Below are 27,486 nucleotides of genomic sequence, written 5' to 3'. Positions count from 1 at the left end.
ACCATGATAAACTGTGGATTACTGAAAAGAATGCAGAGACAAATTCAAACTTAGAACAGTAATTTATACATAGCTAATTTTTATTGATATTTTAAGTCTCAATTCGTAATTTCTATTCCTATATACGTATTACTATACACAAGATATATCTATTATTAAGGCTTTGAAATCTATAATCAAACTTTAATAAAAAAAGGTTAACTTACCTAATTGTCCGTCAAAACACTTTTCATATAAAATATTACCGCGCTACCATCATCGCAATACAAAATACTTAATTGTAGAAACTCTGTCAAGGTTATTAAAATATTACTTACAATTTAGTAGATTAAAACAGAACAAAATAAGAAAGGTAAAATAATGCACAAAATAAAAAGCAGACGATGCCACCCGGCGTGGTGTAACAACACTATATGTTCTGACAGGTAAGGAGGATCACAACTGATTCGTCTGTTCTTGTTACAAAAACGAGTGATGTTGTCCCACAGTTCCCTGGCCTTGACTCCTGTCTTATCTGTTTATAGACTCTACTCTTACTTATCTCCGCTAAACTAATCTTCAAATAAAATCTGTTCAAATAAAATGTCGTTACAGACATTCAACCAGCAGCTTGACAAGCTTCCAAACTATTTCAGTCGAATCTCTCACTCTTAAGATATTAGGGAAACTACTCAAGAGAAACAAACAAGAGGAAAGTGGAAGTATATTCGCTCAAAAACTAAAGAAATTATCAATCAGCACCTTCAACAATTATTGAACGTTTTGATGAAATAAGCCAGTTTATAAAAGAGCAATACTAATAATACTTTCAAAACCTATCAAAAATAAATAAATTTGTTAGAAAATAGCATGAAGCAAAACTCTTGTGAATTCCACTCCACAATTCCTCCTTTACGCCAACCGGATCACACATTATGAAAAATGGATCTTGATATAGCGGTATCACTTGTATTTTCTGAACAATTTCACAATTTTGTTTAACTTATCGATCCTTTCGAACCGCACCATATTGGACAGTTTATGACCAACAGACTGAACTCATCAATCACCCTCAGAACTACTTGCTCAAAAAACCAGTAGCATTTGTAATCAACTTTTCTTTGAAAATTTTGTACTTTGACACCTAATATAGTTGTCTTATTGTCCCAAAATAGTACTTTATACTTTATATTATATCAAGGTCATTGGCAACTGACATAAAAATTGGAAAGCTGACAGAAATTCAACCGAGTTATCTCAAGTTCTCCACTCAAATATGAGATAATAAACTTCCTCCCAGCCTGATTAATAAAGTTTTTGCCTTCCAAACAACTGAGAAATCCTTAATAGAAACGCCAGTCGATGCACTTGGACCGAGAACTCACACGAGCTTCTGATAGAAAATTAAAAATACTATAACTTAACTTACAACTGAATTTACAACAGATATTGTCTATCCTTATTGTGTTTGTATCTAGAACTATAGATGTTCTAAGTTGGCGTTGATACGGTCTCACTGGTTGGAATGATAAGTTAGTGTAAAAGTGCACCATTACTCTTATCGTTCGTAGCTACAGAATAAATGCGTTGCCGAATTTCACTTTCCCTTTGTGGAAGATAACGTGCCTATCAGTGTTGTGAAACACCTACTAGACGAAAGCCTTGTCATCTACTGACAGGGAACGTTTTCAGCAGCCAATGTCTAAAAATGTATGTCCTTGTACATTACGCAAACTCCGTGCTTAGATAGCATACATATATTCGTAGCTCTGAGCCATCCTGTGTTGGTGGACTCCAAGGCCAAGTTGTAGTGGTGAGATAAAGGATCGAGCTCATGCACACGCGCAATATTGATAGCCTTTCGCTTTGTCTCACCGTCATCAAAGGTCTTTCTATTCTGCAACAAGGTCTTAATAATAATAATACAATTCTACAGTGACATCTCAAGTGAGATCTCATTAATGTCAAATAATTCTGGTAGCAATGTCGAAGATCGTCCTTTTTCATCTTCAGATTTTCCATTCTTTAAAGAGTGTATTATTAATGCGTTTATTAATGTTTTCAGCAATAACTCTTTGGCCTCAATATCTACTTATAACTTCTTTTCAAATATTTCTCACAGTGAGGCAATTTATATGATGAATATGACTCTATAAATGTGATCAAGTGCACTAGTGTTCATCATCGGTCGCTGTAGTCAGAATTCTTTTGAGCTTCCATCTCTCCAGAGCCTTCAAGCGCCCAGCATACCTGCAAAATCTCTGAAATTGGAAGGAGAAATACAAATTTAACTGAAGTTCGTATAGCAAATGAGATGGTATCAAAACTCAGTTACGTTCTTCTTCGAGTCTAATTTCAACCAAAAGTTTCACTCTCAGGCGTCAGAACAGTAAGTAGCTAAGCACAGTTTCGAGTAGTTGAAGATTCGTAACTAGATTGTAAGAGTTTGGCAGTCAAGACCCATAGATGAACTTATAACAGACCATTTCTCGCCCACAAAGCATGCAGTAACTTTTAATATTGACTGACCTTATCATAATCCAGTCACGGACTGACCTTTTCACAAGCTGTAAATGTTCATCATTTTATGGAACTCTAAGGAACTATTTCCTGTTGTTTACATGAACAAAGACTGTTTTTAAGTATTTTATTAAAGCCGCAATTATCATTGCGTGATAAACCACCGATAGAATCATTACTTCTTTGCAGATCCAAAATATTCGGTCTTTTTTTTATATTAAGCACCGTTCACACTGAACAAACATTCGCGATGAAGATGTTACTGCATTTTCTGTTTTTTAAAATGTATGTTTCTGCTACGAATATAAGTTATCAATGGCATCGTCGGTTGAGACAAAGTAGAGGTTATGAATATAGTGGTGAATAGTTCAGATAGGACATAAAATATGGTTGTCAGTTCTCAAGCTTTGCTCGAATGTCGATTTTGAATTGGTAACAGAATTAATAGGTGCTAAAATTCCAAAGTAGAATACGGATTTCAAAAACAGAAAACTTGATTCTTCCCGTCAGTCCATTTTTTAATTGCCTATATAACAATCTTTCATAATGTTAAACGTTTTATCTGTTTATATCATCATACATTACATCGCTATCTTCCTTCCTTTTGAGATTGCAGTGTAAGGCTAGACAAGGAGGGTCTTATCGCATATCTGCCTATTAAGAAATATTAAACACACCCCCCCCCCCCACCGGAGTTTTGTCCTTTTTGTCCACTCCCATACCTGACTTCGTCTCAGCATTTCTCTCTCTCTCTCGTCTCTACTGTGTTATTGTCAATTTTCTTCTTCACTGAATCAACGTCTGTACAAGTTTATGTAGCAATTGTTTTTAAATTGTTGTTTCGTCTATTCTTAATTTGTAACTTTCTTCTCATGGATTCCATACTAAACTATGTTGTCATATAAATTAATAATAGAAGAAGAGTTTTGTTTTGTCTAAAACGTGTTCTTTACTCATTTTCACATTTGTAGTACTGTTTACATATAATATAAGATTTCACTATAAACACAAGTTTTTAGCAAGAAATTAACTACAATTTTTGCTACACAAAGGGATTCCTTAACGAGCCAACAAAAGTTCGCTCAGAGGGCGAACATTTTGGCCGAACAAAAATGGCGAAACGCTACCCTAAGAATGTTTTCTGAAGCGTTCACAAATACCGAACACCAAACATTCGCTGGAGACCAGTAAGACGTTAATTTACAATGTTCGTCCATTTAGGACGCACCTTAAGAATTTACGTAATTCAAAGAAATTAATACTATTATATATTATATTTTTAATAACTTTCTTTCATTTGCCGCTAGATACTGCACAATCCCAATTTTTCAATTGGCAACAGGTTTTAGCACTGGATGCAATATCATCCCATATTCCGTTCCACAATTAAAGGTATTGCCACAGATCATACGAAAAGCATCCAATTTCACCAACAAGACCTTTCATACCACATACCTCATTCTTTAGATACAAGTTTCGTTTTACCACCAGAACACTTAATCAGTCTGTATGGCAAAGCCTATTCGAACACAGTTATGTCATTCATATCAGCCTCGGTTAGAAATACTCAACATCACTCATAACCCAATAAAATCCACAAATCAACTTTTAAATATATATATATATATATATATATATATATTATATATTTATTTATTTATTTATTTATTTATTTATTTATTTATCAGTAGTAGTTCACATCGTCTATTACGCGCACGCAGCTTATTAGCATGTCCGCCGCGTACGCACTGCCTTCTGATCAGTTCGTCTGGAGCTGCCTGCTGGGTAATACATGTGTACCAGCCCACTTAGCTTCTTAATCTAATTAGCAGAGTTTATTTTAAATAAAGTACAACAAATAAATCAAATCTTGTTACACAAACCTCTGATTATTGTTATCTTGTCTTCAAACACCGGTTTCCATTAAATAAATAAATCATAGGCTTATCGTAATTGTCAGGCGATTAGGCAATACCAGAGGTTCATCATTAGATGTAAACATCTATCCTCATTATCGCTTAGTAGATTAGTTTAAATTAAATTGGAACATACAAACATTTTGCAGTAAAAAACTTTCTGGATGTCTTTAGAAATATAATGCAATTCCTATTTTTACGCTAGACACTGAAAGCTTACCTTAAATAAAGCAAATTAATTTAATAAATTAAGTTACCAATACTTGTATGTCCGTTGACAAATACATTCATTTAGAATGTTCGATTCAAGAAATAATAATTCTTTTCGTTTCTAAATAGTAAATAGGCCTAATAACGTTCTTGTGTCCAATATTAATACTGTACTTTGTTATCGCCAGAAAGTGAATCTACACGACGTAATTAGTACTTAAAATCAGCTAGTGTCAACTTTAGAAAAAATTTGTTAACAAAGGCAATTTAAAGAATCTTAATTTATTTATCTTATTGAAAAATATGTTCATTCCAACTTCCGGTAATATACATGTGATAAACACGCGATATAGAGGTTTATTAGCAAACTTGGTAGAAAATGATAGGCCCTATATATATGTATAATGCTTTCAAAATTCAGATAACTCAAAAAACTTTCAAGAAATTTATGTTGATTTAAAATTAGTTTTGTGCTACATTGTTTAAGTTTACAGATGATACCGTTTGTTAGCACTGTGTTTTACTGAAACATATATTTATAGGGATGTATTTAGTATACAAAATGTTAGCCCGATTTAACGAAAATATATGTAGTTAAATTCTCTCGGCTATTCGCTTATTTAAAGACATTGTATTATGATTTATTTTTTATTCGCTACGACTTTGTCTAAAGATGTTGAGCAATTAGACGGTTCATAGTTGATAAAATTGAGGATATTATGAATGGTGTTAGAGTCAAGGTTGTAAAGTACAGTAATACTTACGCTACAACGGAGACATGGTGAGCGATGAGGAGCGGCGCGGCGGCACTGAGAGCGTCGCGGTGCGGGCTGCGAGATGAGGCGGAAGGGGGAGGAGGGGTTTCAATCCAATATCTCAGACGGTGATGCTTGACCTGCCTCAGCCTCATTGTGTGATAACGAGCATCCATCTTATCTCTCAACAGCGACAAACAAGTGTGCGTCAAGTCCGTTACGGTCATTTCTGAATGTATCAGTTGGATATACTGATTCGATTCGTTTACAATGAACACATCTTGGTTTATTATGCTTTATGCATCGTATTTACGTTAAAATGAGGGATTGTAGTCTACAATACAAAGAGAGACCAATATTTACTTTTCCTTCTAACTTTAACTCCTGAAGTAACCAATATTTACGAAATGAATGGTAAAACCTCTTTATTTCAGAGCCTTATAAACATTTGTGTGAGTTTTTCATGTTTTTCAGTTTTTCAATGGGTGGGATATACTTTAATAATTTATAAGGAAGTACCATATATCTTAATTCAAACGAATTACTTACTATTTAACACATTTAATAAACCTCAGAAAAGCGTAAGCTAAATTACATTATGACTAGAAAATACGAAAGTTTCATTCTGAAATTGAATTAATAATCTTAATTCTACACGTTAATAATCTATAAGCAATTAAAAATCACCATATTTTTGAAATATTTCACTCAAAGTTTGTAGCATAAAAACTCATTCTTTTAAAATTGTTTTACACTTAATAAATTAACAATGCAAATATAAAAAGTGAGTGAATGCCCTAATTTTTGATATTGTACAATGTTTACTTGCAACAGATTCCCAATAAGCCATATAACGCAAATTTAAAATTATTGCAGACAGTTTGCCTCTAGTAAATAAAAGTGACTGGACTATATAAAATCTCAAGTTTGGTACATGTTATTTATTACAATTATTAAAGACTGATTGATTATTAAACTAATGCATTAATGAAAGATGGAGTAGGCTGCTGCAATACTGTAATGATACTGTATTAGGTTCACTGCAACTATAGATGACGAACGGCCTTGACACGTTCACTTAGAACATTAGTCACGACATCAGCCGCTAATCCTAAGAACTAACAGTTTAGTAAAATTTACTTTTGAAGATAGGTAGAGAAACCTTTTTAACTAAAAATTATTACTAGAAAAGTATGGGATCGGTTTTTTGCCCTAGAAGGACTACTTTCCTAAATCTGAGGTTACCAAAATCCATTAGCGTCTTTCTAGTGTAAAATGTCAATATTACGTTTCAGCTGAGTGTCTGATTGTTATCATGTAAACATGTGGTTAGATTTTCTAACAAGTAACACTCGTTTATAATAACAGTCAATAAAGTAATGAATCCCGCGATATTTATGGGATGTTCAAGAGATCAAAATAATAGTAGCCCTGAGGTCAGGTAAGAAACCGAGACTCGAAAGTTAACGCCCAATCGTCAGTATCATAAGTTGCTTAAAAGTTGATTTACAACATAATCATTTTGATCGAATATGCTGGATTCAGAACCGGTCGCAATTCTCTAGTTCTCGTTTCAATTAACGGTCTCTTCTCTAGTCGGTTTATTAAAGTCTACCTTGGACGCACAGGATTCACATTTTGGTACCTAAAAGATGGCCTTCCTCATACCACTGCCGACATTTCAAAACACAACCCAGAAAGATGAACGAATATCATGATTTCGGTTATTTGCCTTTGGTATGTATTACAAAAATAAAACACGTATACTGTACCGTTTCACGATAACACATTGGGGGTGGTGACTTCTGAGGTCGTAGTAATAAATACTCGAATTGCAAAGTTTACTTATAAGTTCAGTTTAATTATTAAAACTTACAAGCACCACTTTTAGATGGTGAAGGAAAAGTATGTAATGCCACGTTGCTGCCATTTAGAATATAATAACTAAAAATGCATATCTTCCAGGTGAGCCTAAAATATCCAGTGTTCTATGGAATTATGCCTACGATGTTCTATTTTATAAAACATAAGATTTTACTTCCCTTCGCAATGTGTAGACTCACAACCCGGGTGTCGGCGTCTTGGCACGAGACAATGGCGCTGTAGTCTAAGAAGCGTTATGTCTAGTCGGTGGTTACTAGACGATGAGTAGAAGTTAAGAAACTGGTAGCCATCTACTCAAATAATATGTGCCCTGTGAGCCGTGAGACACGTGGGACACGTAAACTCGCCTAAAACAAATTCGCGACGGTATTAGCCATTTAATGATACAAATTACTACTTATAAAAACGAGTTCGCCATAAGGACGACGCCACAACTTTTATCTATCTCAATCAAGCAAATAAAAGATCTTCAAGGGTACGTTACTTTACTATTTACAACTTTACTTTACGTTATATTCATTTTTATATGTTTGGCATCAAAGGGCTAATTTAATAATACGAAAAGATAAATTTTACTTTCGGACAAAGCGCGCGCGAGGTCTGCTCGGTCACATAGTTGGGCTGCTACAAAGGGTTAGAAGAAAGTATTCATACGCGTGCCAATTAGGTAGTTACTCCGCCCAATAATTTAGTTCCGGAACATTGGATAAAAATAATATTAAATTATACTGGCTGACTAGGTTGCGAAATTTACATTATATTAAATTTAATTAACCAATTAACGGTACAATACATAAGGTTAAACATGCACAAAACATTTAAAACTGAAATTTCTAGTGATAAACTAGCCATGCGCTAAACTAAATTTAAGTCTAGTATTTCTTGAATGTCAAAAAAATCAATGCCTGATAAAGTCCTTGTATAAAACTTGTGAGAATGAAAGCAAGCAATGTCACTACAAAGAATCAAGCAAGAGCCCTACACAACATAATATGTTGCATGCACAAGAAAAAATGAAATATTGGGAAAAAAATCAATTTCGGCACAGTAACGCGGTGCGTCATCTGAAACAAAGAGGATAAATTGTGATGATCTGGAGGAGGAGTAAAAGGCAGATGCCTCCAGGCGTGCGTTTTGGACCTGGATCTTCAATTTTGAATGTACAAATTTCATTCGCAGAGATTTGTTAGATCTTTAAATGTTTTCGTTAGTTCCCATGTACTTTGTTACTATCCGGAGGCTACTATTTTTGGAAGAGTGGTTTCACTGTGGATCTGAAAAATAACATTATTAGAACGAACAGACTTTATTTGACTTACTATGAATACTACATATCACCTGGACGATAGGTTCTTGTTTTCTGCATCCCAAAAAGAAACGAGGTCGGCGAGGATAAGGCCACTATGTCCCTATCTAATACTTGTTACTAGGCTGTATAAGTAGGTTTTTAGATCAGGTTATCATAAATATGTTACCAGTGCCGCACTCAGAAATCTTCTTTGGAGTGTGTCAGGAACACTGTGGATTCAGGAGTATGTAAAACCCCCCTCGTTAGATGAAGGAAAATTTTTTTAAATAATATATCGTAAAGTAGTTCATTTATAGTAATTTTTAATTAATAACAGGACGATTAAAGATCAGGTCAGAGTGTACAAAGTTTATAGTAAAATCACTCTAAAATCTTCTGCAACAAATATACTTGATATGAAGTGTATTTAACTAAAATAAATTTAATCATAAAGCAAACCAAATATTTAAGTTTAAATCACAAATCAAGACCAAAACTAAATCTTGATGTCTATTCTCGTATTAAACTATATAGATATACAAGTTTGAAAGTTGACCACAAACTAAGTATATAGAGCTACATTAATGGGAATTATACTTAAATTTAGCTTGTTAATTTCTGCGTTTCTGCATATAAAACTGTTTACTAACAATAACTTTAAGTTTTTATATCAATCAAAACGAAAATTACAGGTTTTTGCGCCTTTCCACCAAACCGCAACTTTGAAAATTCAAAGCTTGTGAACCGCTGTAGAACGAATGTGTGTACAAAATAGATACAAGTGTAATGTAATTGAGTATGCAAATTTAAATTTAATAATTATATTAAAATAAAGTTGTTATTAAATTATATTTCAATTTTTTTCTTGACCGCATGGTCCACAATATCTTGGGCAAAACTCTTGGGCATGTAGATTTGTTAACCACTATTTAAAATGTGTAATTTCTGAACACAGATTAAACCAAGCAATTTTTATCAATTTACTACAATCGGCAATTGCTTGTTTTAACAAGCAAATCGCCAGACTGTCTATAGCGGTGTTGCCTCGTAGTGACAACACACCAACACAATACAGAACCGCTCAGAGCCCGGCAACTCACTCGCTAGTGTGACAACCGATCACGTTTGGACTACCGCAAACGATTCTTTGCACCGAGTACATATCTGTCCCGAGAGTGTAAGTTACCGTAAAGTGAAAGTACCCGGTACAAGTTACGTACTGTTACAAGTACTTTAACGATACATATATTATCATTTATTATGTTTTTACACGTTTACCACCTTTCCCGGTAAAAGGCAAAAGGACTCGTTCAGCAGTTACAGTAACTGGAACATGTACCTGTACCATTTTAAGAGTACTCTGTAACGTGTGATTCTAAATCGGTACGAGTACACTTTGTACTCGGTTACCGAAAGTAATGGGTACAGGTCGAAGCCATAAGAAATAGTGAGAACTAATCTCGTTTTCGTAGTTGCTGCGTTACTGTTTACATTAAAATATTTAGCGTTTTGAACAAAATTGAATTTTTATATGTGCAGTGCAGTGTATTTCGTAAATTAGAAATAGTTATCTAATTTGAGTTTATATATTTGATTATGATCGATTACAAAGTTCCAACATGAAAGTTCCAACATGAATGTTATTTGTAGTAAAAAAAAGACTATTAGGCCATTGACAACTTTAAAATAAAATGCTCTTGGATGGTGAGGTGAGTCAGGACCCGTTCGGCCACCCGTCAATAAGGCCCTGTATGTTAATAGTAGTACCAAGTTAAAGGTAACCTTTACGAGCATCCACGTGATCTGAGCTTGAATTGGGGTACTATCCCACACTGATGGTTAGGGGCATTTCTGACTGATACTTTCACGACCTAAGATCACGGCTCCAGGTCATCCAACTTACAGATCAACTCCTACCACAGATCACGTTAGACGACCTGGCGCATGATCTGAGATGGGGAAAGTACCGATCGGAAATACCCCTGACCATCAGTGCGGGTATCAGTGGCGCCTTCGGCACTGAAAAACGTCCCTCGAGATAGTACCTAAATCCAAGCTCAGATCACATGAGCGCTTGTTAACAATTTATATTTATAACATGTACGTACGTATTCACCTACTTACTGTATATAGCCTAATAACAAATAGTTGATAGGTACAGAGTGGCCTCCTTCCCAACGACATCGTTTCTTTCGAGAGGCAGAACACAAGAACCTATCTTTATAATGATGTTTAATTTTCACAGTAAGTCAAATAAATTCTATCATTTCTAATAATGTAGTTCGTAAACACTCTTCTAAAAGTATTGGCCACCAGATAATACCAAAGTACCATTTTCTACCTAATTATCTTTTAATATTGGTATCCCAAAATTCTAACATCAGCAGAAGGTTTATCTCTTAATTTTATGGATGATACTTTAATATAATTGCGTTTAAAATTATCGTCAGTGTATTATGTCGGTTTTATTTCACTTCATGTGATGATTTTCAGACTAGCAATGTAGAGACATAATTATGCAATAACAGTTGATGTTGGTTGATGTAATTTCATACCAATTTTTGTGTTGTTATTTGGCTCGTATATACCAATTTACTATCAATTAATTTACTATCGTGATCCAATCTTTGACTCGTCTGTGTATATGTGCAATGTATTCTTCATTTCCACATTTATTGTTTGTATTAACATTTGCCCCAGAATACATTCGTTAAAGTTCTCTGTATAATCAAAGGTGCTTTTTTCTAGTATAAATTGCGACTTAATAATATGTAAAATTCAAGCACATTTTCATAAGCCAGGTGATTAGAGTCTGTCACAATATTTATAGCTAATGTTTCAGCTAGTTGTCGTCCCCTCAACTTTATAGGTAATATTGCAGCCTCATTATGCATTGCTAATATACGTGTGGGTTTTCAAGGCCCCAAGACGTAACCGCAATGCAGATTTTAGTATCATATCGATCATTTGCTTGTGCTTCTTATTTAAGTCATCGTAAATAAAACTGTAGTATTTTACCTTTGATATAACGAGTGTTTTTATATCTTAAGCAGAAACTTTGGATGCCCTCATTTAGTTCCATAAGCTTATAATTTAAAAATATTAAAGACTTTCTTGCATCTATCTACTACTTGCTATAGAGGGTAAAACCTAAATTTACTATCAACTGTGACTGTCCACGACAGGTTGTCATAGTTTTCTTCTCCTTTGTCTTACAAATATTATTATTTTACACTTGATAGGATTAAATGTTAGACGCAATGTCTCTCAGCATTACCTACTTTCATTCCTCAAACTGTCTTGTAGTGTTACTCATGCACTTCTATTTACACCGTGAAAAGCATATAATAAGATTTCGCGACCTTGTCCCTTCAATCGTGAACTTCCTAATATCTTCAAGATACAGAGTGATTCATGAAGATATGCAAAAATTGTGGGAGCTCATATTACATGTAACAATGATGAGAAAAGGTTTATATAAACATAGGTCCGGAAATGCTTCGTTAGCGGGTGACGGCTAGCAAAAGATAAGATTTCGCCCGGATGCCAATTCACCATGTAAAACGAAGCCTTCCTGAATTCTGGTAAGGTAGATTAAGGGACGAATTCAATCGTTTTATGGTTTTAGACCTGACAAATTAGATAAAACAACTCCCAGAACTGTAAATTAAGTATTTTTATCAAACCAATAACAAATGCAAAAGAATGTAGAGAAAACACATTTTTCATCTTTAGACAACAATAACTGTGTTATTTCACATAAAAATAGTTCAAGATGTTTAATAAACTTTTATAAGATTTTATTCACAAAACTACGAAATTACAGTACACGGTGATTTTCTGCGAGAAAGTTGAATTTCATACGTGGAAATAACAGTTTATATAAACTGTTTTCATTATTTTTAAATTTAGAATGAGCCCCCACAATTTCTGCACATCTTCGTGAATCTGTGAATCTGTATAAAGATAATAATAATGGGCTAGTTACATTGCCTTGCGGTATACCACTAGATGTAACTCCATGTACTTCTTTTCTACTCACTTTAAGAATATCTGTTCTTTCCGTCAGACAGAATGACAACTAGTAGGAATGTGTACATTATCATATGGTTTAGTAAGATCAAGAATTGCAGCGATTAAATCTTTAATCCTAATTTTAGTTATCATAACTTCTGTGGAGAAAGTAACTAAATGGTCTTAACAACCTCTGTCTTTCCGAAAACTACACTAAGTCGATGGAATTAAATTAGAAGAGTCCACAAACCATTTTTATCTGTTAATAAGACTGTTCAAGACATTAGCTAGGCAGGACATTAACGTGATGAGCCTATAAACATCAAGGTAGTTTTAATATCTGTATCACTATCTAGTTTTAACAAAAGAAAAATTACATGAATTTTACAAGCTCTCGGTAACTCGGCACCTTAAGATTTCCAAATACTGCTATATAGTTTTAAGAGTAGCCCCTTACCTTTCTCGGGTAATTATTTCATCACACAATTTGAAATGCCATCTTCCTCTGGCGATATATCCTTGTTCTTACTTGCAAGAACGATTTCCAACTCCCTCATTCTAAAAGGCCCACTTCTTCTTTCAGTTTATATTATGGAGTTAATAACGAAGATTTAAATACATATTTCTTTACATTCCGGAAATCTGGCAGGCACAATGTTGTCTATGAAAGTCTCGGCCAAAGCTTTATTATACTAAATAGGAATGCAACTCTTGCATATACATTTTCCCTTAAAACTTTTGCACATTCGTTTGACCATCATGATTTAAGGTTAAATGCAATAACTGCACGAGAATGTACTGGTTTCAAAAGAGGAATGACTTCATTTATTGATGTTTCCAATATACTCTTAAATGTCTCAAAAGAATATGAGTGTCATCCAAACTAAAATCAGAAGCAAGTTGTATTATATCACTGAAAGGCTTCTGATTTTACACCAGTTCACACTTTTAATGTTTCTTCTCGTTCGTCAATGATAGACCCCATTATCATTATTACTCTGTTTACAATGTCAATATGAACCAGAAAATGATCGCTCCCACATGAATCCAACTACAATTTCCAAGATGATATAGAATTAAACAAAAGTGGCGTTGCAACAGCCAGATTAAGTGTATTAAAAATTGTGTACGTACTGAATTTTGATTACTATGATTTATTTGAACAAAGTTATTGTTGCTTATGATGTTAGAAATCTGTCTTCTTCCATAACAAGATGATGCATAACCCCAAGTATTATGATGCGTATTGAAATCTAAAACCAGGTTCAAGTTATTGTCGCCCTTAAATATATCTAAACTCCAAACGTGCGGGTTGATAGTGCCAACACCACAATAATAATTTTAAATCAATATATATCTTTTACAGTCTTTCAAAATCACTTTTATTGCTAGACCATTAATAAAATGGCTGCTATGAGATGCTATAACGGGTTCCCAGCCCAATGACTTATGTAAATAGAATCCTAAACCGCCATATCCATCATCTCTGTCTTGTGTTAGTATATGACTTCTTTAATGTAAATCTTTTATGTTTTTTTAAACCAACTTTCCTGAATAATTGCAATATAAATTTTATTCCCTTTTAAGTCATGTTTGAATTCGGTCCACTTACCAGCCACAGCCAGGGATTGTGCATTCCATTGCATTATCAGTAATACGTTCTCCACCTGTATCATAACTTATAATTATAATTTAAATTGCCTTTCTTTTAAAGCTTCGGTAAACATGTTTATAACCTTAGTTTGATCAACTCATATTTATCAAGTACGTGTTTTTTTAATCTCATTTAAGCCTCCCCGTCTTAGCTATGCCGGCGTCCTAAATAAAAAATAATATAAATAAATAAAAAAGTATACCGGCTTTTTTATGTATAAGTACATGATTGGACCTCCCCGGGATTTGAACCCATGATCTCTCGATTAGAGAGCCAAGACTATAACCGTTAGTCTACGGAGGAGGACTAGTACGTGTTTTCATGTATTAATTTTCAATCAACAGGTTAGCCAACACAGTAAACCAAAATACCTATACAGAATAATGATAACTATAATGAGGGGAAATTTTTTAGTCATATGTCGTTGGAAAGAGGAAATTTCACAGTATAATAATTAGCCAATTTAGGAAAAAACAAAACTTTTGCCATTTGGACTTCCATATAACCTGTATAATACAATCAGAAGGGGGGATCCTAATAACACGGTAAAGCATTCGGCATTGTTACTTATCGGCTTTGTATTATTTGATACATTATCGGCTTTGATACATTATTTAAATATCGTATACCCATACTAATCTTCGTCAGTAACATATCTATAGACCTACAGTAGTTAACAGTAAACTGCAAGGGAGGTAGTGATAGAGGTTTTACTATTGTAGTGCCTAGTAAACTTTGCATTTCCGCTACATTCACGGGCGCTACATTATAAGCAACTAGCGACTGTGGCTAGGCTCAGGTAGTTTCACACCCACACTCACTCAGACCCCACACAGTGCAGGGGATTAGGACCGGCCGCAATTCCGCGCTGTTTGTCACCTAGAGTTCTCGACCAAGCCCCGGCATCACACACTCTGATAGGCACGCCTTAAGACGTAAACAAGCTCAGGTCTTAAAACCCTACTAACAGTGCAAGAGGGAGAAGTGCATACAAAGCGATCCTTCCGTGCAATAGTTTGCAGCGGAGGAGTCTGCACCTTATTTCACACACCACCGCTATCAAAGAATTGCGTGTGAGGATTGCATGCGGATTACAGAAGCGCTGACATCAATTAGATACTTACTGGCAGGTCTGACAACAACATGATTAGTACAAGTTTTTACTAATCCGTTATCCTCCACACATTTTTGCAGACCTGCAGTTTATCTGGGCCAACCTGACAAGCCACCTAAATCACGGCCGCAGATTCCATTTCCAGCAGAAAAAATTGGCCGCGCCTCTAAACCTGTACTGCTTATCCTTATTGAATTGCCTTGCCAGCCGTAATAACCGCGGTCTTGACAGTGGCAGAGCTTTATTTATGTACACAGACTGGTCCATGGGCATATTCATATGTCGGGTTGGAATGTTGCTATTCACGCATCGTTTAACTTAGCATATGTCCTTTGTCGATACCTTGAGAAAATTTGATCTCGGGTGGTTATTTCAGAACAATTTCTTTTTCATGCTATGGAAGCGCATACGATTATCATAAATATACGCTATATTACGCGTATTTATTACGTGTTTCTGTTTTCTTACTAAACTGATAACTTAATGTTGGAGGATTTAAATACCATTCTAAAATTGCTTATAGTTAGTATTATTCTTTAATCACTACTTGTACTGTTTTGATCCATTATGGTACTCACTAGAGAGTAAATTACTTTCAGCATTCGTATTTTTACAAACAGGTCAGCATTAATTGGTTGCCGAAAATAGTAGTTGTGAATCTATTATTGTCAGCGTATACATGCAATTTTAATACTGTATTTTCTTCGGGTCTGCTTTGCAATAGTAGTTTTGTACAAAACGTAGTCTGATATCAACAGTGCATCTTAAATTAGATTACTTTTGTTATAAATAAGGACTCAAACTAAAATAATTACAACACTTTTAACACAACACCAGTTCAGGAATTCAGTTTTAACGATATCGGGAAGTAATAAAATTGAATTAGCAGCACAATCTTCATCTCCAGATTAATTACCCAGTACACTAGACAAAGTTGTTAGTATGTAGATTAATGCAAATTGAGATGTGCGTTTTTCGAATTAAGAGAATTTTCTACCTTGTTACAAATATTAGACACAGCAATTCACTGTTAGGTAATCTAAAAAGGTAGTCTGTATCACAGATGAGACACCTATATTTTAGGAATATCCTAATATAATGATAAATTGACAGTGCCTTTGCTTGTTTGTTTTGCTTTCACGCATAAACTATTCAACCGACTGTACTGACATTTTACATGGGTATATTTATGATGAGTATATGCAAATTCTTATTTCGAAAATCCTTACGGGGTCTCTAAAGCAGAAAAATCCCATCATGGTCTCTAAAGTTGTGTAATATAAAAATTGAAAGAGCCTTTTAAGTGTAACCAACTGCTCTGTGTAAACATTATATTATGATAGCACGACCATGTATTTAGTTAATTTAACCACTATTTTCAATTCGTTTACATTTATATAGTGACAGCATAACAAAAGTAGTTAACACTTATTATTTCAACATCGTGGCAACAAGACACAACAATTAATATAGTCCGGATTTTACTTAATGAACTAAATTGGGAATTTTTGCATGTAAGGTATTGAATTGGTTTTGCTATACATTGTGGAACACCATATTTAAATACAATACTAGCTTAAAAACGAAGGGACTGATTAGCTTGATTCAACAAACCATTCATTGACTACAATTTGAGGAAACAAGCGAGCGCAGTGAATTTCTATGACAGAATGTCGTCAAGTGCATCGCCTCCATTTTTTACTGATGAAGTATACACTACTGTCATAAATATGAAAGTATTGAAATGTGTATATATATCGTTTCTTGTGGAAAAATAGCAACCTCCAATTTCGCGTTGGAATATAATTAATTTGAACTAGAAGAGCAAATCCTTAAATAAGAACTAATTGGAATTTTGCTTAAACTCTGGTCATCTTAACCACGAAACAAGAGTACCTGATGTTTGATATATGACTAATTCCGTTTTTAAATGCCATACGGCCCTATCATATAACAATACAAGTGCTTTCATTAAGAAAGCTATGAACTTCGACTCTGGAGATCCTTTACATAGGTCTAACATAATTCTAGTATTACTGAAATCGTAGGAGCTGTTCAATCAAATATACATAATTGCATAGCAATTGTCGACGAAGACGCGGGTATTTGACTCGTATATTACAGTTCTGTCTCTGGACTAAAACTTATTGACGTAGAGATTAGTTTACAAATGTACGATATTTGCAAGTACATTTTCATTCCAAGTCGGATTATGTGCAGGAGATAAGTTTTGCACCTGAATGAATATTCTTTACATAATATTCTTGATTTGTTTATTGGACTTTTATGGTGAGCGACTATATGTAGGAGCGACCGCACTATCAACGCACATAGTAGGCGGTGATGACCCAGATTACTTCAAAAGAGCACTTGCTAAATCGACTGCAATGTGTTCCACCTGGCTGGTACTACTGATGTCGTATTACCATTCATCAGCTTCCTCACTTTTCAGCATCCTCTCTACATACGAGCCAAGTCTGCCGTCAAGAACAACTTTTAGTCGGCGACTTTGGCTTTGATGTTGGTTGGTGACTGTCTCGACCTTTCTTCTTCCGATTTTTCCCTCCATCCTATCCTGAATATCTCATTACTTCAAAACCAGTGCAAATGAGCTTTTAATTTAAATGAATTGAGATTTCCAGCGCCTTACGGAAAAGTGAATCATAGAAAATTAAAATTGTTGATACTGGCATCGATTCTCATACACCCCGAATATACTCATATTTTCTTTTCAAAAGTGCTTCAACTGCGTAGTCAGGCAGTTATCGTGGTGTGTACGTGTTTTTTAATAAAATAAATTTAATTTCAATAAAAATGTAATAAAATAATTACTTGCTCCATCGGGACCCGGATCTCTCACTTGCCGGGTGAGTGTGCTATCACTACTACTATCACTATTATAGAGCTCTTCCTTATTAAGATTCAATTACAGTATTTTGTATTTCACCGTTTAGACAAATGTGTGTTTAAATAATAAAACTAACATATAACCGGTTCACCAATTCTGACATGCATGAGTTTAAATAACCAAAATTACATGTGATTGGAAATCCCAATATCTGTCAAAGGACTTTTAACATTCATTAAATTCGTATAAACGGCAATTGCCAATTTTAATTTTAGTAAATATTGACTCACAAGTATAAAGTAGGCCTACTTGTTCCGCCAGGACTCGAATCCAGATCTCCTACTTGACAGAAACGGGCAAATAAAAAACTATTGAAAAGTAAGAGCTCTCTGGTGTAGTACTGGCATACCCGCCCAGTACCTGAGGATCCGGGTTCGAGTCCCGGCAGAGAATGTACTAGTGATTCAACCTTTATTGAATATATATCCTACTAATATTATAAATGCGAAAGTTTGGATGTTTGGATATTTGGAAGTTTGGAGGTTTGTCCTCGAATCACGCTGAAACTGCTATACGGATTGTGCTGAAATTTGGAACAGGTATAGCTTTTGGCCTGAATTAACATTTAGAGTGCTTTTTACCACTCATAATACATTCATTTCACCAAATAAAGTCGAATTCGAATTGAAAAAATTAGTTTGCTTACATTCGAATGTTATGATAAGAACTAAACGTAATAACGTTTCATAATTCAAATTAAACTGGAACTGGTGACAGCTATAAATATTCGACAACCTTTCTGAAACATCTGTTTACATTTAAATTTTATCAATAATAAGTAAACAGTGCTTGATGGGTAGTGTAATGCAGATAGTAAATAAAACATAAATATATAAATTTTACTCCAGATTGCGCCAGTGACGAATTAAAATCATCTTATGCATTAAGGGGAGTCCAACGTCCCTATACCGCCCATGTTAAATTGACATATTTTCGGTACCATTATCTCCTGTTCTACTAATAATACACTTTTGAAATTTTTTGCAGTTACTTATGTATGGTTGCTGAGGCATTGGACGAAAAATCTATGTTCAAAAATACATAAAAAAGTTTTAACAATTTTTTATTTAAAAAACATGTTTTTTACAATTAATTTATTTATTAAAATATTTTTTCCTTGTTCATTTTTCTACCAATTTAAAAATCTGTTAGGCCCAAAACTTACTTATAGAATAAAGGAAGTGTAGAAAAAAATTTCATCAAAATATCTCCAACGGTACTTAAGATATGTGTACTTAAGTATGAAAAAAACTTATTTTCGGAAATCAAACGATAAACAAAAAATTCTTTGAATATTGTACTTTAATTTGACAATTTAATGATAATCTTTGATCACTCACTTTTAAAATCCTCCAGGGCAGTACTCAGTATCATCCACTTCTTCTTCTCTCAATCTTTCTCTTCTTATCTTGACCTGGATTCCTTGGATGCCAACACCCGCTGCATACTCAGATTTTCTGATTCGAGCTTTGTCAGCAACCTTCAAAGCGTCTATTGTGTTACTGCCGATATCTGAGATTCCCAAATGCTTTAAAAAACTTCTAATCTACCCAGGTTTCCATTATTGAAAGTTATTATGGCATCGTACACCCCTAGTCCGAGTGTTTTACGGCCAACAAAAACATTTTTCGGCAACCTGGTCCACACAACGTTGTTGAAACTCTCGTTGACATTCTGGGTCTTTCCATGCAGGCAACGCCTAAGAAGAGTAGGGTGAACTAGGTCTTTGAATACTGGTCTTATGGCCTCCATCACTGCCTTTGGCACTGGGGTTGTGCTTGTGTAACTTACCCTCAGCAATAGCTTTGTTATACTTGCACCACGCATCGGGAGCATCTGGGCAAATTATATGATTAGGTTCTTCATCTGTGGACATGCTATGGCAATAAATTGCCCAAACACCTTTCCTCATTTTTTCCAAGTCATTCACATTTCCTCTTATATCATTGCCATAATTACTGCTGAAACTTGTCGATGACGGTGTCCGTCAGCCTACCAACCCCTTTTATGGATTTCCCATCGGACAACTTCTTACCGCCCAACTTTTGCTTTAGTTTGCGAAGCCGACAGCCCATCCGTTTGGAAACGTGTCCTATGCATTCCAACTTCTCTACAGTAACATCACTGTAAGGATTTACTTTCTAGGACAGCATTAAAAGATTTACTGTCTCCGTAACCCAAAAAATTTTTATGTAGCGAACACATCTATCCTGTTCCGATCGCTGGCAGACAGCTACAGCAGCCGTCGTCTCCATACCTCCACTGGTCCCTTCATAGTTTTTTTAGACAGTGTTTTTTCATGTTTATTTTCTTTTTCAACAGAGCCTTCATTTCTTTTCCACCCACCACAGTATTTGCTGAGAACTTACAATGTCTAAGGAATTTCCCAAGTATCTACACTTGTAACCGTGCATACGACATTTTTTGTAATGAAAACCTCGCTTCTGCCATGAGCCATCAAAAGCTATGGCAATATCAGTCGGTATTGTCGCCTCAGAGTTTTCTTCAATCGCCTCTAGGGTAGGCCTTTTTCATGAAATCTTTTGCTACACAATGTAGAGAGTCCCTGACATAATAAGTATACTTCCTAACATTAGTGTTAGGGCTGGGGAGATTCATCATGCCGCAAAGCATCTTTGCTGCTTCCGGTACCTTTTCCGATACAACTCGGAGTCCATAAAACAATCTGCAGTTCACCTCAAAAAATATTCTTATCTTTAGTTGTATTTGATGTCCAGAACTCTGTAATGAATTTACAATCCTTATTGCAACATTTCAGTATAAACTTTGCAGGCTAGTCCATTGCGGACTATTGATTTCCTCGTCGAGTATCAAGTCGGAACCGCACTGTTTTACATGATGCGAATTGACTAAAAACTGAGGACAAAATTTCAAAACTTACAATAAAATTACTAGAAAATAAATTATACTGTTCACTCTGTTCCAAACTAGAAGAAAGTTTCTTCTTTGAAGCACTAGGACCATCGGTTTGCTTTGGTTGACCTAAGATTCTTGAGCTTGTAGTTGTAAAGAGCTAGAACTAGATAAATCTACACTATTTTTTCTAGTATATTTGTTTCCTGTAAACTTTCGTTTAGAGTACCAACTTTTCTGTCTAGGCATTGTTTCTAAAGCAACCAAAAGAAATATCCAAAATTACAGTCACCAACCTCAAATGAAGTCACATAATAACATAACCAAAAAGATATTGACAAGTCGTCAGCTGATTCAACACAGATTTCTGGGTAATTGAAACAATAACTATTGCCAACCTGATAAACAAAAACTACAAACTAAAACCACTCAAATAATACATGTACTAATAGCTATTGTATGAAAACCCACTGATGTGAGGCAATTGGTGCTGAAGTTCTAGCAATCAAAATGTGCGACGGCATGTTTTCAAAAATTATTTAAAAATATTTAAAATCAAGTTGACACCATGTTTTTGGTATTAAAATGTTCAGAAAATACTAAATTTGTTAATAAAACAAAAAAACTAAATTTGAAAATTTTTAAATTTTTTAGTGTTATTTATAAATTTATAAAACTAACCTTAATGAACTAAGTTATGAAGGTTTTCACATATACAGGTGAGAAATAACACATCTCCAGGAGATGAGGTGTTTCTCAAAAGAATGAATATTTTAACATCTGCTATCACTATGGTTACTTAGTGGAGATGTGGTGTTCACTTAGTACTGGATTCGCCTTGCCTTCAACTACATTTTGGCATGCCTAACTCATTATTAGTACAAAATGGACATGAGGTGTTTTCTCAAATGACTGATTCATATTGTAAACAGTTTTGGGTTAGTAAAGTTAAAATCAAAAAGCTCATCAGTGTATTTTGTTACATTAACCTAAGTTGCAAACTCTAGCCACCTTTGAACGGCTGTCATTTTTGACTCGGTTATCCGTTTGAGGTCGGGTTTGCGACTCTGTACTCTACTAATAAAGACCTTTTATTTGATATGCATATCAAACCTATGCTTACATTTAAGATTTTCTTCTGACTCCTAGCGGCCCGCCCCACTGAGGAAGTAGCGGATCACTGAATATGTAATAAAATAGATTTTTATATCCAGTAACTTTTTGCAAGGCTTTTTAGCTCTATTTTAAATATTTTGAAAAATATTTAACCGACCCGGGACTTTTTGGACACCCTGTATAGTAAAACAACTGTAACTGAAAATCTAGTCTAAGAGGAATTCCGCCAGCTTACCGAGGCTTTAGATATTTTAAAATGGAAAAATTGGCAGCCGATAAGATAATTTGAATGCCTCCCATCGAAGCCTGCATGCACCTTATATTCTACATGCTACAATCGTACTGGGACCCATTAGAGCATCAATAATCAGTCACTTTCAATAAAATAATTGATGTCACACACAATTATTGCCCATGTCCATAGGACTTATTGTTTTCATTACTAACACTGTTAGTTCTAGTCTTTAACTTATCTACTCTTTGTAGCTGCTTCTTGAAAGTAAGAGGTTGTTCTATAATGATCCTTAAGTACTGCGGTTACTCATTATATATTTTGAGCTATTTACCATTTAGTTGGGTGTTAAGATTACAGTTAATAATTCTTTTATATAGATGGAAGGAAACGAGGTACTTCAGCTTTGGAGGAGTTGGTTTTTGTTCCTGAGGTGAAAAATAACAACTAGCAACAGCCAATTCGGCTGTGTTTATAATTTTCGCCATCGTGACACCTGTGTTGTTGTAGCGCATTATTGGAATATATAAGCTTTCCATAAATCTCAACAATATAAATAAATATAAGAGAAATGACTATTCCTAGGGGAGATTATCATAGGGCTTCTGTATATCAGCCTCTTTACGCAACAAATTGCCCCTGAACAATCGTTTATTTAGCAATGAGCTTATAACCTGTATAACAGTGAGGCAAGGTGTTAGCTCTTGAAGCGTCACTAGAAGGCGTTTTTCTCATTAACACGTAGTAAACTGCGCTAATCTTACAGCACGAATTCGTTCAAACAGTAAGCTGACAAGCTTATTTCGACAAGGCAACAATTCTTTTGATTAGATTGCAATTATGAGGATTTGTATAGGATTTTTGTAAGGACACGCCTATGGGATTGAACAACTATTGTTGTTGAATTCCAAACTCCACCCGTATCCACCCACCTTCCTCTCCTGTCATTATCGAGTGAGTAGGTCGTCTATAGGGATAAATGCACTGTACCCGTCCTTCCATTAAGAAATACATGACATCTCAAGCCTTACCAGAACCAAATCAGAAACCTAAACAAACACATCGGACTCTGACCTACAAGTCCTCAAGTAATTAAAGAAATCATCATCTTCAATTAAAAAAAAAAAAATTTAAAAAATTTAAAAAAAAAATCATGGATTCATGCGGACTCGATCATATATCATCAAAACTGGCTAAGCACTGTGGAAATGTCTTTGCTCCCCTACTAGCAGCAGTAATAAACATAGCCTTGTGTGCAAAGTGGTGTTTTCCCGTCTGTTATAAAATCTGCTAAAGTGTTCCCAAAATTAAGAAAAGGATAGGCCTACTTCCAACCTCCTTTTTTCATAAATAATCGAAAATTTGTTATAAAAAAACTCCTGGGCCACTTACGCCAATTAAATCTCATTCCCAACAATCAGCATCTAAAAGAAAGATCAACACAGCCCTAATTGCCAATAGAGTATATTATTGACCAAATGTATGACAACCAAGTTCACCCTAGCAATACTACTCGACTATGGTAAGGCCTTTGACTGACAGGAAAATCAGATAAATATAAATAAATAAAAAAAATAAATATATATAAGTAGATAAATATTAAAGAATTTCAGGGACATCGGAATACAGGGAATTGCATCCTGCTGGTTTAGGGGTGTCATGAAGGATGCTCAAAATTGATTGAGATAAAGCATACAACAACAAGCTATATAACTCGCATCAAAGTGACTTTCTATTGCACGAGGGGCTCCACAAGGCTCGGTACTGGGTCCAGTGATATTCATTCTTTTAACTCGTGACTTATCAAACTACATTAGAGACTATAGCTTTGTGGTCATGTATGCTGATGACACCACCTTACTTTGTAAAGGATACACAGCCGAAGAACTAAGCGTAAATGCTTACATAGCCTTGAGTATGACCTACGACTACTGCACTTCATATGATCTGTCTGCAAACCCTCTAAAACCAAACAGATACATTATGGGTGGAGGAGACAACACGTTCCAACTCTATCTAAAGTTCTATCGGAGGAAGAGAATAAGCTCTTGGGCCTTACTCTTGATGCCAAACTGACTTGAGCCCACATATCAATGAGTTATGTAACAAATGAACTCTGCTGTCTATGTGGTGACAAGGTTGATGACAACCAAATAATCACAACATATGTATTCAAAGTAGCTTATCTTACAACTTCTGAAATCTCACATTCGATACGGTATTGTAATCTGAGGTGCCACCTCTACAGAGTACTCACTATACAGAAAGCAGCAATAAGATCATTAGCTGAATTGGAGGGGCGAGAAAAATAAAATTATAAGAGTTATACAAATTAAAAGTCATCGGTATTTACATACAAGAAGTGATACTCCTAGTTAACAAAATTGACCTTCCCGGAAAACTCAGAAACCATAAACACAACACAACAAATTAATTGAGAATCCCTCTCACAAGACACATGCCAACCCTGTTCAAAAAAAGACAACCTATATCTGAATCAAACATTTCAACCTTCTACCAGATGACATCAGGTGCTAATTGCCTCAAAACAAAGACTGGACATCTGGCTGATAGATCGACCCATGTACATCATTCAAGAAGTTTATGAAAACGTCAGGGAATGACTTCTTAGTTCATATTATCATTATTTTATGTTCTTGAAGTTATTACTTTTCTAAAGGAAAATGTAAACCAAGATTATGATTAATTTATTGAAATATGAGTTTGCCGGAACCATCTCGGTATTTATTTTTGGCATTAACTAGAAGCATGTCACCAAGTTTATTTATAGCACATGCTTTCGGAATGACAGGATATTCAGCATGAGCGAGGTGAGGGTAGGGGCCGCCTTCTGTTGAGATGAGGGATGGCGGACACTATATCTCAGTCATGTCACCATGGAATGCCACCTTGTTCTCGCCTCTCTAGACAAAGCGGGCAGGAGACAGCACCCCCTCGTGTCCAGGCTACTAACAGCACTGGACACCAAGAGAGTTCCTCCCTTGAGCAGCCATTCCCTGCAGTAGACTAGATTGATCCGATCTACTCTTGCATCCCTATAACTCGACGTATGCGATTAGTGATGTACTGCTCTTAAACATCCATACAGTTTTCCAGATTTAGGTGACACATCGGTTTTGCTGTACCCAGTGTATGTTCAACTAGAAAGCATAAACCACCAAGAAGTGAACCTTTCCCCTGGGGACAAAATATTTTTTGTTTTGTTGGCCCTGATTAGAGTCGTTTCACGTATAAAGAGAGCTTAGCTGGGAGATCACAAAAATGAGTAACCAGCCATCGAAAATATTGTCGATTACAATCATACAAACTACGTCGACCTCCTAGAAACTCATTTTGCGTTAATACCATAGAATAAAATAATGTAATTGGTTAATTAATAATTTATATCTGAACCTTGAAACATATGTAGAGAAACTTACGAATTTTACCTATTCTGTTTTCACACTCAGTCCTTTTGTATGAATTGTTCCGTGTTCACGTAAAATGCTGCCTAATCAACTAGTGTTTCATAATATACCTAAAAACAGATCTGAAGTAATTTATAATAAAGACATGAACTCAGCAAATTTTAATAATCAACTTTCCTTCTACCTGTAAATTTCCTTCTAAATTTGTTTGCAGAGCGTAAAGAATTTTAATATCTGAAGTGAACATAGCCTCCAGCTCTAATCTTAATGAGATTCTACCAACTTTCACTTATATCATAGATTTAGTTTGAACTCAATTGATCGCTCATACTACTAGACATTGTTTGAGTACAATAACTTACACCTAAATTTTAAGATGTTCAAAGTTCAAGAAAGTTTTCTGCCCTGTTCAATTGTTACTACTTATTATTCTTATTCAATTATTGTTAAATTAAATGTCAGCCACTGTATAAAATAAGAACATTGGGTTTTCGTAAAATATTGTATTTCCTGTACTTCCCTTGACCAGGGAAAGTATCAATTTTAATTTATAAAACAGTCATTTGTTTTTTTGTTTTTTTTGTATTCACTACCCAAAATATTATGATAGAGATTCGTCCTATATGTGTATTTTAAAGCCTCCTTGACATTCCTCTTACGGATTATTTCTTTTCCTTGTTTTAAAATCTTAAATATATGTTTTAAATATATTTTGAGTATTCGTATCAGTTATTGTTTGAATAACCCACCTCAAATGAATGGCCAATTTCCCAATTCCTAATACCTTTACGTTCTACGTTCTTGAGATCGTAAAATATCAAATACTGGGCTTAATATTATAATACAGAGTAACTGCTGTTACAAATTTTTATTTAGATTTAGAGCGATACTTACATATTATTATAAACCAAAGAAAATAGGTATTAGCACCAATTACACCATACAATAATATTAAACCTTTGTCAAATAATGAATAGAGCTGAATTAAAGATAGAAACTGTGCCTCCTGCTCCGAATTCAATTTTACTCACGGTGAAACTAAGTCTCGTCCAAAATTCAAATCTCTAACTAGATATCAAGGTGTTAACTTAAATAACAGACTTCATTAACTTTCAATCAAATTATGTACTGTAGTCAGATATGCTTCATCATTTAACTCTACGTTACCTATATAGAAGTGAATATTCATGCAAAATTTCTAGTCTATATTTCAATTCGTTCTCGATATATCATGAGGAGAGTAAGGTTCGATTGAATTATTAGCTAATCCCTATGAAAGAACGTGCAATTTCATTGAATTCGATATTTTCTACGTATAAATGGATCTTAATCTAAAATTCCAATTCTATAACTCAATTCGTTCCCAAGAATCCCCCAGTATGATGATTTCACTAATGCTTAGGCAAATTCCATAGTCGGATATACACCATAATCAAACTTGATGTTACCTGTGTAAATTGAAACTTAATACCAAATTTAAATTTAAGTTTTAGCACATTTAATCTCGAAATATCCTGTGGAAGACAGACAGACAGAAGAAGAATTTTGCCAGTCTACTGAATGGTAACAAAATGTGTTAGACTCCAAGTCAACC

General features: G+C 34.7%; 1 protein-coding gene across 1 annotated transcript in view; it reads right to left on the bottom strand.

The window, feature by feature from the left end:
* LOC124357094 (arylalkylamine N-acetyltransferase 1-like) overlaps window positions 1–5,436 on the bottom strand; it is a 287,823-nt gene extending 282,387 nt beyond the window's left edge. Inside the window, exon 1 of the mRNA XM_046808529.1 lies at window positions 5,390–5,436. The gene's annotated coding sequence lies outside the window, so the exon portion shown is untranslated. The remainder of the gene's footprint in view (window positions 1–5,389) is intronic.
* Between the last annotated feature and the right edge of the window lie 22,050 nt (window positions 5,437–27,486).

Source organism: Homalodisca vitripennis, chromosome 3 (genome assembly GCF_021130785.1).
Source record: "Homalodisca vitripennis isolate AUS2020 chromosome 3, UT_GWSS_2.1, whole genome shotgun sequence".
Classification (NCBI taxonomy): domain Eukaryota; kingdom Metazoa; phylum Arthropoda; class Insecta; order Hemiptera; family Cicadellidae; genus Homalodisca; species Homalodisca vitripennis.
This window is presented reverse-complemented; position numbering and strand designations above follow the sequence as displayed.